Here is a 12,766-nt window from a genome sequence, read left to right on the forward strand (position 1 = left end):
TTTCCAAGCATCTATTCAAACGTTGTCCTACTCAGAACCTTGCTGTAGGCTTTTCTTAAAAATTGTAAAAATGTTTTACTCCTGGGCTTGGTTTCCTAGCTGCATTTTCTCTCTGTTATTTTGGGCATGTCCACATTGCAGTCTGGGGTGGTAAGCAGAAGTTCTGGAATTTGCAAGGACACTGAGCAGAAGCAGCATTCAGCAGACCCTTGCCTACGCTTCCACTTGCCTGCAGAAGTTACTGTTTGCAAAGATCAAACGGATCAACTGCTGCCATGCAATTTAGTCTTGGAGATCTTCAGGGACTCCAACACACATGCAGTTTTCTACTACTCCTATGTCCTCTTACATACATAGTGATAACGAATTGTTCCTTCACCCATTTGATGTGTATTCAGGGACTCAAGAAACAGCCTTCAACCTTACAAGGCCACTCCTGTGTTACACACAGATCTTCAAGTACTGCCCTTCTCTTGGGCTGCTGGTAATGAAACTGGAAGATATTTGTCCATCATTTGATCTGAATGAAAAGAGCAGTTGTGGCAAGGATTTTCAATAAAGCAACAGGACCAGCCAGTGCCCAGGACCCTGTGCACAGATTGTATGTCATTCCTACATGTTTCATACTAATTATGACTACAGTAGCGGTTTGAAAACAACATTTAATGAAACAGAAGTTTAAACCAAGACTGATGTAGTAAACAAGTACGTATCATGGCTGTCCTGCAGTTGGCGCTGTAAGGCTCTGCAAATGAAACACCCTATATTTTGTCCATGTGAAGAAGAAACAAAGAAATGGAACCTCTCACCCTCATCTTTTGTGGAGATATCATCTTTTGACTTGCAACTCGAAACAAGTAGAAAAGCAGACTCTGGAGCTTAAATGCATCTTCTTAGTGATCCAAGACTGAAAAGTCAAAAACAAATGAGCACTCTTACAAGAGGTTACCCAGCAATCAGCTCTTTAACCAAACACCACTACTCCCTTTCAAACCATCAAGCCAAACTAAAATAATCTGGTTTATTTGTGTGAGAATACCCAGCGTGACCTCTGGCATTTCTTTAATGTGGAGCCAGAAGACCATGACTCTCTGACAAAGAACTGCTGGTTTGCACTTTTCTTGAAATTGTGAAGATACCCAGGAAAATGAAATTTGTGCTAAATTATGTCAAAACAGGCCAAGAAAAATCTTGATAAGGATTTGACTCAACAGACAAGGGGAAGGAAGTGGGAGACAAACCAGTCCTTTTAGGCTGCCCTGTCTCTGTTTCACCTTATAAAGTTACAGCAATATCAACTTAACATATTCCCATCTTTTCTCAGGACGAAGACAAGTAGCTACAACGTGCCTGTTATTAAATTACAACACTCAACACGCAGCAGCACAGTTTAATGCAAAGGTTGCTAGAGTGTCCTGCAACAGTTGGTAGAATTGCTCAATTCAGAGTTCTTGATGACCCAAATTCAACACTAATTTAAGAGTAACAATCTGAACTCTCATTGCCAAATATATTAACACCTATAGAAAATGAGCACAACTTGACAAAATGCTTTAGTGCAGCTGAACTGTTATCAGCATGTAAAGGATATCAAGAATATATTATCATGTTGACTCTGGGTCATGCCAGGCTCATTTCAGACTTCAATGGAAATAGTTTTGCAGGATACAAAGGTACTGCAATATGATTAAAATGCACTACACATCTCACTGTCTTAGAGATTGATGCGTACATGAAGTCTGAAATATGCTAAGGAGGTTTTTCCTCAGCAATTTTAATCATCCATAGTAACTACCGATACTTGGTAATTCCAAACCATACTGACAAACATTTAAAAAAACCCTTCAGCTATAATGAATTCAAAGCATCATACAGAAAAATAAAAAGTGTATTTTGCATTTGCTTGCAGAAGCAACTTATAAACCATATCCACATGAGCAGTAAATAAATATCCTCTTTCACCAACACAAATTTTGTACCTTCCACCCACAATTCAATTGGCGGAATTTTTGCTGACAAAACCAGTGAAAACTATACTCCCACGAGCAGCGAGTTTAAAATTTTCAGTGTCTTTTTACTACAGTGTTTTACTGGCTGCAGTGTCTTATACTGCAAAAGCATTGATAATAAAGCTGTTATATTTTCTATTGTAGACTTAGAAACAACATGAAAAAAGCAATGGGTTTTTCCCCTGAAAATGGGAGGGTTGGGGGGACAATAGACATATATACATATACACAGAGACAAGATTCATATCCTTCATTCAGTGCTCTTGAAATAGTTTATTAGGTTTGCTAATGCTGTTTAGGTGCTAATTAAAAAAAAAAAAAAAAGCCACCAAACAGCTTATCCTGGCAAACATGAATTATACAGACCACAGGTTAAACACCTTTGCACTCTTCCTAGCCTTCCTTTGGCAATAAAAAGTCTCAGACATTTCTAAGCCCTCAACTTAGATCTGCACATCTCTGCTACTGCATTCACTCCTCCTGGCAAAAGATACCAAAGAAAACTGAAACACTAAAAAAAAAAAAAAAAGGCAAATAAATAATGACTATACGTAATTTCCTGTAGTCACACCTACTCATTTTTCCCCATGAGACCCATTTTTAAGACAGTTCCACAAAGGAGCTGGTGAGGAAGGCAGGTTTTAGCCATAGAACTTGTCAGCTTCCTTCACTGTTGAATGGACACGCAGGGACTCTCTTACTCAAGAAACAGGGAAAGCTTTAAAATAATGCAGAGAATTTGCTTCCTAGAATTACCAGGTTATGCTGGAAGGTGAGGAAAACTTGATCAGGAACACCTAAATGCTGCTTACAGTATTGTAATTGAAGCAAGGGAGGAAAAAAAAAAACAAACCCAGAAAAAGAACCCCAAGCAATTAAATAGGAACTGTTGAGCTATATCAGTCCATCAGTGTACCTGGCTTGGTGAACCACCTTTCCCAGGTTGTATTGGTCAAGAAGAGTGTTCTGTCAGAGAGAAAATAACAGATGCTTACAGGGTTAAAGAAGTGATATTGATATATAGCCAAATACAAAATAGCTGCTTTGGGGCTAGAGTTATGCGGTCTTATAAAATTGAAAGAATTAGACTGGAAAGGTATATTAGAGTGAAAAAAAAATCCACTACAAACCAAAATCAGGTTTCAAAAAATTTTCTCTCCGTTAAGCCAGCTCTTTCTATTGTGCTGTTACCCTATTAACCATTCAACAAACACTGTTGATTGAGTAGCAGTGTCTAGAGCAGAAATATGAACACAGAATTTAATACTGAGTAATGGACTATCCTGCATAGGTAGATGTAATGGTCACAGCACCAGTCAAGTCAGGGGCCTTGAGACCAACCTTCCACTGCCCTCCACCAATCTAAGAAGAGACAGAGACAAGAAATGCTTAGGCTCCACGTGGTACTTCCCAGCACAAGCGTTAGAGAGACACAGCCTTGTATGAAAAGCTGACTGTTTTGTTCCCTGCAAGCTCCGGGGATGGTGCATTTACAATTACTTTCTTCTAAACTGTTCTCGGCTCTAAGGCATCCTTGAATTTTTAGTTACTCTGCCATCCTGTTCACCCACAATACCCACATAATTAGCAGCAGCCAAATTACCATCATCCTGTAACATGGACAGTCAATAAAAGTTGTATACAATACTAACACATCAAAGAGGAAGAAATTCAGACTAAATGGGTATGGGGAGAAGGGGGAAGGGAGAAGCTAGCAGCTCTGAGATAAGAAATAAATTTAGTCATGTAAATCCCATAGTCATTTATTAAGCTTCTCATTTGAGTCCTGTGGCAAAAGCATATAGCCAACATCACTCAAATTAAAATGCACAAATTATATGACTCTGAAATAATAAAAATAATAAAGCAAGAGGCATAAACTGCCATATCCAGGGGCTTTGGATTAAATTTTATTGTAATTGCTACTAAGTACAACCCATTTGCAAAATGATTGAAAAATTCTTGTACTCAAACCTTTAGCAAACACATAGATCACAAGAGAAGAGAGTAGCTTTTAAACACCTTACCCTATACTTTCAGGCAAAAAATTGTGCAACAGAACTTCAAATGTTTTTTATGGTCCTTGCAACTCAGCTATCCAGCTTGAGGGTCCATCAGGAGAGCATCCAGCCATGCTCACCATCCTGAAACTTTCCCACCAGCTTGGCCACTACAGAAGGAAAACAAGGGGCCTAAAGCTGCACTGCTAAAAACTACAGTTTGAAAGCAAGTAGTGGTCCCAAGTACATTTCAAGCTACTTGGTCATCTCACTGCATGTTGGGTAACCTTGGGGAACACCTACTTGGTTGAGATACACGTCCAAGAAGACACAGGCAAAGAAATCACTTTGCCTTCTCACCCATAATGAGTCTCACTGTGAGGACAGTGAGCTGCTTAGTCCTGGTCTGGACTAAGGTAATTCACTGCATTCGGAGAGGCACAGCTCCATGCTTCAGGGATGCATGTAAATCAAAATGTAATCAAATTGATTAAAATAAAATATTTCTGTAAATCAAAATGAAATAAGTCAATGGTACCTACACAAGTGAGCAGTAGCTGAGAAGGGGCTGTCAGAAACACTGTTTCTGAATTCAGACAGCTCAAGCTAGGAATGCTTCTTCAGAGAAAACATCACATAGGAAAGCAGATGTATAATCAAACAGTTAAAAAAATCCTCTGCTTCTGCATTTGGTCAAGGCAACAGCAGATTTCCCTGTGCCAGCCCAAGCTTACTTGCTATATCCAGGAGACAGAAAGCAAGTCTGACTTCAGCTTTGCCAGTTAATGAATTACTGCATTTTTGCTGTTTTTCTTTGGTGTCTGCTAACAAAGTTGGAACAAGTGCCCCAGCTTCACAGTCACATGCTGTGGAGCCATGTAAAATCATGGCAAAATCTGATCCTCACATAAAAGCGGGCTGTACTAATTGAATCAAAAGAAACAACAACTGAGGAAAACAAAGTCCTGTGTGATAAATGTTGGTCCTTTGATCCTTTCCATTACTGTCTAAGAATATCCTCACAAGCCTACTGGGTCTATCAAGTATAAGTGGAAAAGATTGGCTGTGCATGCATTTAATGCCTCTCGAGCTGCTGTGTGCTAGTGGTAACTACATAGGAAATCACAGAAGAGAAACCAGGAAGACAAAAAACGTATCAGACTTTTAGAGCTATGGAGGGACAAGGAGGGATAAACTACATAAAAAAATTTGCAACCCATAGAATTAAAAAATGTATTTTTAATGTTGTATATGCAGCTTTTCATGGGTTTCAAAACACATGAAAAGTCATACAAATACCATCAGGTGCATGAAGGAAGCTGGAAGGGAGGCAAACATCACATTCCTTTGCAAATAGTTATCAGGGAACAGAGCAAAAGCCAACACAGACACTGACTGGACAAGGTACTATGATTTTTGAAGTGGGAAGGGAGGAGTTTGGATAGGTCATGGGTCATTCCTTTCTAAATTGAAAAACAGAGATGATGGGGAAAAGGCAGAACAATAGAGTAGCAGCTATTTTATTCTCACTGTTTGATTTTACCATATTAAAGTAGACCAGGCAAATAAGGACAGTCTAAAAACAATCAGGAACATTTCTTGACACTAAGCCCAGTTAGAACTGTCCCTCCCATAGCCCAGGGAGGAAAACAACCTGTTTACACTTGAAGTTATCCAATAGCCAAGCCCTTTGCTGTACTTGTAGCTCATCAACATCATACCACCTTTCTAATGTCCTTCACAATTAAACAGTGTAAACCCACCTCTTATTCCAGCATCTGCATGACAAACCACAGGCTGAAAAGCCTTCTTGCCCCCATGCTCTGGGCTGCTCCCCCTCTTCCCTCCTCCATCTGAGGCAGATCCTGTGCAGTCATTCAATTCCAGCCTTATCTATTCCCAATTACATATGGATTAAACTCAATGTAGCAGGTTTATTACATGTGCAAATCCACTGCTGTTTAATCTTGCCAGTGCTGTGTTTGGTTTGATATATTCTGACTGGCTTACCTCTCAGCAGCTGGCTGAAGAATATTAAACACTTTTATGCACAGTTACTCACACGCACTTTCATGAGTGTTATTTATTTGTGCTGTGTGACTTCTATTAAATGCAAGTATTTCCAAATCACACAGCATGGACGAAACCACAGCAAGAAGGGGCTGCAAGGAAGGGGAGCAAAAATGTTTCAGAAATATGAGGTGATTCAGGCTTGCAGTGTTGGGAGACATCAGCCCAAACAGATGTTAGACCATGGGAAACCAAGAAAACCTTCAGACTGTCACCTTTCAAGCTCTTTGCTCAAACACTACTGCAACCCTCAGCAATGCTACCCACTAACACCCAAGCAGTGATGCACTAACACAACAAAGCAGAACAATGACAGGAAAGATCCAAAGACTCTTTGTAACACTCTGTTATGCCATGAGGGTTGCAATCCCACATAATTAGCTACTGAGTGAAGAACACCTTGCTAACATCCTCTGACTGCCCACGATCAGCTGATGAACTGACTCTTCGTGCAATACACTCACAGCAGGGGTGAGGGCCAAAGTCTGTGCTCACACGCTGGATGAGACCTACCTCCCTTCTAGTTCCTGTAACTTTTGTCAGGTCACTATCAAATTCAACTGTTCATTGCTCTTCCCTTCTGCCAGAGGAGAGTCTCAAGTACTCTTTGGGAATTTCTGCTATGTGCAGAAAGGGGGTTCCCCTTCAAGCAGTCTCACCTCCACTGCAAAAGAAAAGTCATCATAAGATTCAATGTTATTTCCTCAGGCAAGGTTTTAAAATACATGATAAAATCTGATGCAATAATTTGACCTTTCACCTTCCTCACCCTCATTTCCCTGCAAAGGAGTCCTTCTCTTGCTGGTGTCAGGCCCTGATTCTCCAAACAGATATTCTGCACATACCCCGTGACACATGCAGAGTGCTGCTGACATTGCTGGTTTCACCTAGAGGCACTGGGCATGCACTAAAACAAATACAAACAACAAAAGGAAGAGGCCACTGGGATAATACTAGCAAGATAAATTGAACATGCTTACTGAAAAGTTTTTCTTCTTTAAGGCAGCTAGGACATGCTAGTAGGTTTTTTTGACTTTACTTGTTTCTTATAGTTCTTGTGTTAGAACATTTATTTAAACATTGTTTTAATAGTTGAGGGTGGGGGAACAGCTGACCTTTATGCTTTCAAGAAATATACAGATTCCTGCTTCACTGTAAAACCTACAAAAATACTTTTGCTGGCCTTCAGCAGCTGCCTAAGGTGCTGTATGCATTCATTTCTTCACGTTTAACAGAGGGACACACAGAAGTAAACACATTTATCTTTGTTTATAATTAGTCTGTAACCTTTTTGGGGCAGGGACTCCATTTTGCTCTGGGCTGGTCCATAACCAAGCAGAAGATGACTTTGGGGAACAGAAGGTGGATTTCGACAACAGATAAGTATAAATAATGAGGTAATTGAGAAAATAATAAACCTAGGTATTTCCTGGGAGAATATGTTTCACTGACTGATGAAACCACAAGGACAACCTCATGATAAAGCTGGTAAGTTTTCTGAAACTACCCATTCTTAGTTTGCTAAGGTTTCCCCAAAAACTGTTATGTACAGCTTCCCTGTGAGCTGGCTATCATTTGCAGATCCACCTATCCTCTCTGAGATGTCTCATATTCACTAACATCCTACTGAGAAATTTCTTCTTTCCTCAGTATCACAGAATATATATATATATATATATATATATATATATGTGTGTGTGTGTGTATAGGCTATATATACATACACACACATATATGAGGCATGTATAACCCTTCAGAATCTCAAATGGGTAATAGAACTGGAAAGGACCACCCAGTCACAACATTCAACTCTTCACAACTACATAACAAACACTTTGCTCAGGAAAACCCACAAAGCATCCACACATGCCCTGACATAAAACAAGCTGGGCTCGGTTCAAAAACTCCAGAACTTCTGCCACCTTCCCAGTTCCAGGGCTCTGGCCTAGGGCACTGCGGTCACACAGTCAGCAGATCACTAAGCAAAAGCACTTTCCAACAGCAGCTCCATGTTCTCTCAGCAGAGTCCATCACCACACCATCAGCTTGCCTGCACTTCCACTTGTCTCTTTGCTCACTAGATCTCATTTAGGTAGTGGAGACAGTCTTTTATCTCTCTGGCTTCAGCTTCTGATGCTTTGTCCAAGTTCCCATCCCTGTTCAGAGAAGTCAGCTGGTGAATCCCTCAGCTCCTTTCCCTGGCCTCAGCCAGGAGGCAAAACACCTCTACCAGTCCCTCCACTAGCCCTCCCATCAAGCTCTCCAGCTTCCTCTTCCTTCATTGCTTTCATATGCTGCCTACCCTCTTAATTTGACTCAGCTGGGAAGAGTTGAACTTTCCTCACCTGGTACTCCCAGGACCACATACATAATTCCACACACCAACACATTTTCTGCTAGGCTTGTGTGTTTACTGTTCCACAGTTTCACAGTCAGTGTCAGAACAGCAAGGGAGGGGCCTACATTCAGATGTCTGTGTACCAAATCAGACATACAAATGTTACAAGCCTATCTGGAAAAGATTATGACAAAAAAAGGCAGTGGTGGAGACTTTCATTATAACAGCACTTCTGTTTGCTATATGCATTCCAGCTTTTTTCCCTTTTTTTTTTTTTTTTTAACATTAATTTGTTCTATAATACTATACTTTCATTCATTGATTACCTACTTTTTCCATGTAAAACCCTTCATAACTCATTGGTCCAGGTTCACAACTGGCATTACTGCTCCTCAGCTTTCTGGAACTGTAACTGTGTACATAAACTGACTAACTGGTGATTCATCTCCCAAGGCTGTTTTTAAGATCATAAACAGGTGTCCTCATTGGACTGCTCAGAAACATATAATTTTTGTTGTAGCAAAGCCTAAACTCTCTCTTCTGAGATGTGGGTTTATTAATAACAGCAGGGAAGCAGGAAAGCAAAAGATTAGCTCAAATATTTCCAGCTTTTACCACTTATAAAGTTTCTTTCCTCAAGTTTTCTTGATCTAAGTGATTGTCCTTAGAAAGTTTCTCCTACCACACTTATAATCATGTGGATAATGAGTCCCCTGTACTAGTGTATGTACAGAACCTCCAAGTGCTTTCCCAGTATAATTGATATCTGCCAGCAGGATGGAAAGATCTATTATTATCTTTAAAGCAGAGTTTCTGTTTTTCCCAGAAACCTTGTATTATGAATTACTGAAGACAACCTGTTTATCTGAGAATGATCTGTGGAAGTGACTGACTCTTTAATTAAGATGCTGGAAGGAAGAGAAAATGATTCTCTGACCCACATTGGCCTTCTCTTTCTGAGGACGGTGTGAGTGAGACTATTCCAATAAAACCGTGAGGGCCAGGTGGCCTAGATGGGCTGTTGCACCCACGCTGTTTTCCCTTTGCTTTGGCATTAGCTAATGATACTTGGCCAAAAGCTTCTGCCTTCTGCACAGGAGAATCACCATTCTGGTCATTGGGTCCACTATTTGTTAACCTACAGCAGGATTTGAGCCTGCCTAAGATATTCATCATTAGCAGATTTGCAGTATATTCACTGGGCCAATTTGCCTGTGTGTGTATAGCAATTTTTTAAAAGCCCACACACAATGCAATTTTGGCTGCTGGAGAGAATTCCATAGTTTGGCGGGTTTTTTCTGAATTTTATTTTACTCATTCTCACATTTCTTATTAAAGATATCAGAAGTTCCAGAGGAGGTTTGAACAGTAAAAGAGCTTTGCAAACTAAGCTTCATTTCAACGTCAATCAGCCAAGGATGTAACCTGGCATAAGTATGAAATCTTGGCCCTAGAGGAATTCAGTGTGAGCTTTTAAGTGGATTTTTTCCATAGTATTTCATTTCACCTTGAATTCCCCAATACCCTATTACAAGTTTGTGACTGAAGAATCCATTGCATTTCCTTACCTTGTAGGTCTACATTGAGAGGTCTTTGCGTGGCATCCACACAAACAGCCAAAGACGGATCTGTTACAGAAGAGGGAAAATAAACCCCAAGATAATTCTTTCACTCTTAAGAAGGGAGAAAGTTGAATGAAAAAGAAAACACTTAAATCCACAGAGCACTAAAAGATGTCTGGAGATTTTAATTACTTTTGTAAAGAGATGCCTTGAAAATATGAAATGTTGATTTAGCATGAACCATTTTTAATTAAGAGGGGCTGATTTTCCTTATTATAGTCCCCCAATTTTAAATATTGAATATTACTAAAATACCCAAATAGACTAACTGAATATTTTCTGTGATATGGAAGATCAGATAATACTTTATGGTGTTTCAGTACAGTGGAGTGTTGAAATGTTACTGTGGCCTTTCTCTCAGCATGATTTCATTTGGTTTTGTTTGAAATTGATTTTGAATTGAAACAAGAACCTGAAGGTCTGATGTAACTTAAGCTGACCTTTGTTCCATCACACTGTTTTCTTCTTGTAATTCTGAAACAATTTTTCTCTGCTCTTTAATAACTCATTTGCATATATCTTCAATTCTCCATAGTACTTGTTTTGAAATACGTATTGCAGGCTGACAGCACTAATAGCATAAATTTCAAGGTGAATTCTCCAGAACTATTCTGTTACAAAGATAAAGAAGGCATATGAACTTTTCCTTGTCTTTCCCTTAAAAATTCTAGTAATATTTGAATAGTTGCCCTCTTTGAACCATGGCTTTCATATTTAAGAAATTTCAGTTTATTTTGCACCAAGACTGGCACCCACTGTTCCGTGATGGGCCCTTGCCTTTGCACTATGATGGATTCTTACAGCCCTGTCAGAGGGAGGATGGTATCTCCTAAATTCAAGAATCCACCTTCAGGCCAGTGTTAATTGGCTAGCGTCCGTAGACAACCATTACAGAGAAATACTGTTCTCTGAATAGTAGTTCAGATAAGAAGCTTAACTTGAGGGAACAAAAATGTTTTTAAGGAGCCTTTCCCACTCAGTATTGATTATAACAGGAACACAAATCAATTAACCTCCCAACTAAGGCTTATAAATTGCATACCTGTACCTGGCACATCCTCTCCACCTCCTGAAAAATATATAAATATATAAATATACTGTAGGGTTTGCAACTCAAATTAAGTTAGTTTTAAACAAGGTATTGTTGTATAAGCTGCATGAAAGCTGGATGATGCTTTAATGATAGCTCAGGTAGGTCAGCATCTATGAGGGAACATAAACAAATACTAAATCAAAAGCATTTATAGCCACAAAAAGTATACTCTTAAAACTACAACACTTGAAATTTTAGAGGCATTTTAATGTTTTCCACCTACAGCCAGAGCTGAGGAAATAACATCTTAGCAAAAATCTTAGCTGCAGAAGGTAGGAGACACCACAGCTCCATGGCCTGAAGAGATCTTGAAGGCAATGGTTATCACTGAACCAGTGGAAAACCAAGAGATGAAGGGCCTCATTCAAATCCAGTGCTCGGCTACATGGCATCTAATTTTAGTGTGTTCTTTAGCAAATTTCTTCATTTCGCATTAAAGAATGAGAGCAGAATCCACCACATAAAATATTATAAAATAGTTTCCCAGACTCTTCACATTCCCCTTTATTCTTAGTTCTTTTTTGTTGTTGTTGTACTAATGTCACTTCTGTTGCAGGTGGTGAAAATGTCCCAGCCCTCAAACAGACTTGGGTGACATAGCATTTGGACCACACATACTTACTACAAATATGTAAAGTGATGATCACGTAGCAGCCTCCTGCCTTAAGTCTGGTCTTTGCCTTCAAAAGTGAGTTCAAGTTGCATCATTCTTAATCACCACCGTGATAAGCTGTGTCCAGGATCTTGATGGCCCTCTGATCCATGGCCTGATTTATCCTCTTCTAGCAGGGAACATTTCCAATGAAGAGGAGGAGTTGAGTCAGGCACTGATGTCTCTGCCCCCAATTTCAAATAAACCTCTAGTATTTAACCAGAACAAACGTTTAGAGACCTATAAGAAAAGAGGAACTTTTTCTTAAACACATGGCATAAGGGGAGCAAAATCATAAATCAACCAACCTGTTTTAAACAGCAACCCAATGTCTGTTATTCTGAACAGAAGAAGTTAAAGAAAAGGGTTCATCAAACCACACACAGCTCTTACATAAGTGAATTCACATCAGGTCTGTGACTCTGAGCATAAACTACGGCTGGTCTAATATTGCAGAGATGATTAATTGAATAATGTATTCAGTCACAGCATCAAAATGTGTCAATATAGTAAATGGACAGTATTCAATCAGCTCCAGAAAACACCAGTTAAAATACTCTGGGAAATGAAAAACTCATTGCCAGAATGCTATTTAACAGAAAATTATTCACAGACAATTTGACTGGCCCCATACAGATGAATTCTTTCATGCTCAACTAGGAATTAGAGGAAAAAAAATATTGGACACTATAAAATTCTCTACTCCTTGGTAATCTAAATCGTAAATTATATTCTAAATCACAAAAATAATTGGGACATGCTATCAGAAGTCAAAAAATGTTGGAATAGATTTATACTAAATATATATATATATCTGTGATTGAAAATTGCATACCATTTTGCACATCCTCTTGTTCTTCTTCATCCTGACCATTTGCATACAAATAAGGAATGTTTAAGTGCATTTTAATTGCTACACTACCTTCAAAAATAGGGAATTTTAAAGATATATTTATTATTCTGTAGGAAAAGTAATGGTAAT

At 39.2% G+C, this 12,766-nt stretch overlaps 1 long non-coding RNA gene across 2 annotated transcripts; it reads right to left on the reverse strand.

Annotated features, from left to right (window-relative positions):
- Window positions 1-402: 402 nt before the first annotated feature.
- Window positions 403-12,520, reverse strand: LOC108445804. Of its 2 annotated transcripts, none has more exons than XR_001860776.1 (3): window positions 11,755-12,520; window positions 9,986-10,045; window positions 403-907 (listed from the first exon to the last, which is right to left on the reverse strand). It is a non-coding gene; the product is annotated as an uncharacterized LOC108445804 (long non-coding RNA). The 2 variants fall into 2 exon arrangements; XR_001860777.1 differs by lacking the exon at window positions 403-907 and adding an exon at window positions 4,854-6,743.
- Window positions 12,521-12,766: the final 246 nt, after the last annotated feature.

Source organism: Corvus brachyrhynchos, unplaced genomic scaffold (assembly GCF_000691975.1).
Source record: "Corvus brachyrhynchos isolate BGI_N302 unplaced genomic scaffold, ASM69197v1 scaffold43, whole genome shotgun sequence".
NCBI lineage: Eukaryota > Metazoa > Chordata > Aves > Passeriformes > Corvidae > Corvus > Corvus brachyrhynchos.